The sequence below is a fragment of the Cnephaeus nilssonii genome (assembly GCF_951640355.1).
Source record: "Cnephaeus nilssonii genome assembly, chromosome: 3".
NCBI lineage: Eukaryota > Metazoa > Chordata > Mammalia > Chiroptera > Vespertilionidae > Cnephaeus > Cnephaeus nilssonii.
This window is the reverse complement of record NC_137074.1, coordinates 40,172,130-40,175,812: the sequence shown is the minus strand read 5'-3', so window position 1 is coordinate 40,175,812 and position 3,683 is coordinate 40,172,130. Positions and strand designations below refer to the sequence as shown.

At 38.0% G+C, this 3,683-nt stretch overlaps 1 pseudogene across 1 annotated transcript; it reads left to right on the top strand.

Moving 5' to 3' along the window:
• Nucleotides 1–2,142: 2,142 nt before the first annotated feature.
• Nucleotides 2,143–2,492, top strand: LOC307097287 (large ribosomal subunit protein eL30-like; annotated as a pseudogene). Its single transcript has one exon. The product of its transcript is annotated as a large ribosomal subunit protein eL30-like (transcript).
• Nucleotides 2,493–3,683: the final 1,191 nt, after the last annotated feature.

Below are 3,683 nucleotides of genomic sequence, written 5' to 3'. Positions count from 1 at the left end.
AAAGGTAAAGATAAAAATTATGAACAACAAATACATATCTATCAACAAGTGAACCAAAAAAATCAAGTGAATTAAAAATCTGAGGAACAGAATAAACTGGTGAATAGAATAGAATCAGGGGCATAGAAAGGGAGTGGACTGATAATTCTCAGGGGGGTAGAGGTATGGGGGTGCAGGAAGAGACTGGACAAAACTCGTACACCAATGAATGAGGACAGTCGGGGGAAGGTAAGGGCAGTGGGTGGGGTGGGAACCGGGTAGAGGGGAGCTATGGGGGGGAAAAGGAGAAACAACTGTAATAATCTGAACAATAAAGATTTATTAAATTTAAAAAAAGAATTATTTCTTGATTAGAAGAACAATGAAATACCTTGGTTGCCCATTTCAATTCTCAGGATTCTCAAAACTAGCAAAATCCTTCCCTGGGATCCAGAGGTGCTCCGCTGTACATGTAAAATGAATGATAATGGCTTCCCCTGTAATTTAGCTCACAGATGAATCTTAGGTGAGATTTTTCTATTGGGTTCTAACAGTTTCTGAAAATTGGTGCCCCGGGAGGTGCAAAGTGAAATGCCCACCACAGCTCTGATTACCACCTGCAGCCTATGCATGCATTACAATAATGGTGGCCCAAGCTGCTCTCAGCATCCTGAAGTCTTTTATTAAATCAAACTTTAACTATTTAAGAAGTATGGGTGTGTCCTAGTTTATGCAATACTAGTATGTGTGTTTCTGGAGAGTTGATACAAATTGAAATTTTGGGTGAGAGGGGGTCAAATTACATTTGAAATTCCCTCAGAGTACTCTTTAATTGATGGCATCATGCTGTTGCAAATTTTTCCTATAAATGATTATCCATTCATTTATTTATTTCATTTTAATGTAGCATGTTTGGCCTTTCAAATCAGAATATACCCATCTCTTCTCTCTTAGGCTTTTAGATAAATAAATTAAATTAAAAACCTACTGTGATTCAATACTATTTTTTATGAACTCCCCTCCCCCCCATACGGAATAGGTTACTTTACCTGTTTATTTTTAAATATCTCTTATTTTTTTTATATCATAATGTCCACTTTATAGATAAGTAAGTGAAAATTCAGAGAAGTTCAATACCAAGGGTTACCCAGTATATTAGTTTGCTACTGCTGCCATTACAAAGTCCCACAGGCTGGTGCTTAACTAGCAGGAATTCATTTTCTCACAGTTCTGGAGGCTACAAGTCTGAGGTCAAGGTGTTGACAAGGTTGGCTTCTTCCAAGGCCTCTCTCCTTGGCTTGTAGATGGCCTTCTTTTCCCTGTGTCTTCATAGGGTCTTTCCTCTGTGCCTGTCCATGTGCTAGTCTCCTTTTTGTAAGGATACCAATCATATTGAATTAGGGCCCACACTAACGACTCATTTAACTTTAATTATCTCTTTAAAGGCCCTCTCTTCAAATACAGTCACATTCTGAGGCATTGGGGGTTAATACTACAATTTTGGGGAACTACAATTCAGCCTACAGTACACAGTAAATCAGTGAAGAGCCCAGATTAGAACCCAGTAACCCAAAGGCCTAATCCAAGGCTCTCTTCCACTGTGCCATTCTGTCTGCATTTATTCCTAACTACATGTTGTTTGTGGAAGCATTTTAAGAGTAAGGTAGCAAGTAAATATAAGATTTCATTCACATTCCTATGTTTCATCTATGGCATTTCTGCTATAACAAAATATACATATGTGTAACTGGGGGAAAAAAAAACACCTTTCCTTCTGCAAAATTTAAAAATAACAGAGTTTATGGGGAAAATAGTGTTAGGCAGACCACTCAAGAACTGTTGAACTTTGTAATATAGCACTGATAAAAAACATTCACAGTACTTTAATAATCCTTAGTTATTAAATCTCTACTGACATTAGCACCCCGCCTGAAATCAGGCTCCGTCATCATTTGCAGCCTTAAATCCCACAATTTGGGTGTCATCTTCCTTCAAGACTTACATATCAAATAACAATTGCTTCCAATAGAAACCACTTTATCAAAAATTAAATGTCTGAGTTCAGGGGACCTTGGTTGGGTAATGAAGAGCGTTGCATTGTGGGAACTCCTTCCTTTCTTGCTCCTGGCACTGCTCTTGGTTGGGGGCCGTCCTGCACCTATAATGCAGGAAGGTGGCCAAAAGAAGTTGAAAAAGTCCCTGGAGTCGATCAACTCTAGGCTCCAACTTGTTAGAAAAAGTAGAAAGTACGTGCTGTGGTACAAGCAGACTCTGAAGATGATCAGACAAGGCAAAGCAAAACTGGTCATCCTTGTCAACACTGCCCTGCCTTGAGGAAATCTGAAATAATGTACTATAGTTGGGCAAGACTGGTGTCCATTGCTACAGTGGCAATAATATTATATTGGGCACAGAGTGGGGAAAATACTACAGAATATGCACATTGACTGTCATTGACCCAGGTGATTCTGATTATCATTAGAAGCCTGCCAGAACAGACTGGTGAAAAGTAAATCATGGGAAATTTTTCTTTCATAAACTAAAAGTACGTAAATTCATGTTAAAATTTTAAGAGTAACTACTAAAAATTTAGGAATAGATTCTAAAACTTTTAACCCAGTGAAGAAGAATTTAGAAAAGGTAAATCAATCCCAAAAAAGGCAAATAAATAAATAAATATAAAATAGAAAGAAGCATACAAAGCATAGTAAATAGAATATACAAACAGAAATAAATAAGTAATCACAATAAATGCAATTAAATTCATCAGGTAAAACACAGAGGTTATCAAATTGTGGTAATAAAGTCCAGGTATATGTTACTTATGAGAGGCACATCTAAAACAAATTGATATTAAGAAAGATTTCAAAGAACATATTGGTTTAATATTAAGGCTAAAGCTTTGTCATGCCAGACACTGACATTCTAAATAAGCACTTTTAAAAAATCAGAGTTGTCTTTAATGCCACATATATATGGAAATTTTATATATGTGTGTACGTACATGTGTACATATATACATATACAGGAATATATATACTAGAGGCCTGATGCAAAAAATTAACACAAGGGGCTTGGCCCTCGCAGCCATGGCGGCTTGCCTCAGCCCTCGCAGCCCTAGCTTCATCCGGGAGGTCATCCAGAAGGTCGTTCAGCTGTCCGGTCTAATTACCATATTATGCCTTTATTATTATAGATATACACACTCTATATGGTGGAGCAACAAGTCTCCTTTTTCCCTTCTAGTAAGGCTCTCTAAGCCACGTTCTTAAGAGTTGTGGTCAGAATCTTTCCTAGGTGACAAGCTCAATACATTTTTATGATCTGGAAGAAATCATGCACACACGCAGACAGCCTGTAGCCATAGAATGTTTCTACTGAAAAGACTTGAGTGATTCTCCAGAATCAGTTATCTTGAAGATCACACATCCTTTGGAGAATCTGAACATAAAGTTATGGACCCAGGAAAAGATAATGTCCATAAAGAGAATGAAGCATGCTATTTATAGAGATTTATAGACACCCAACCCCTAAAAGCCAATCCTTGAAGCATGCTAACAGCCACAGATGAAACCCCAATTTACAAACCTATGGTGACGAGATAAACAAGAAGAGTTGCTAGGTAAAAAAGGTGTTAAGTATGTCCAAGGTTGCCTGACCAGCTTGTGGCAGAAGCGGGACACAGGGACGGGACCTGGTTCCCT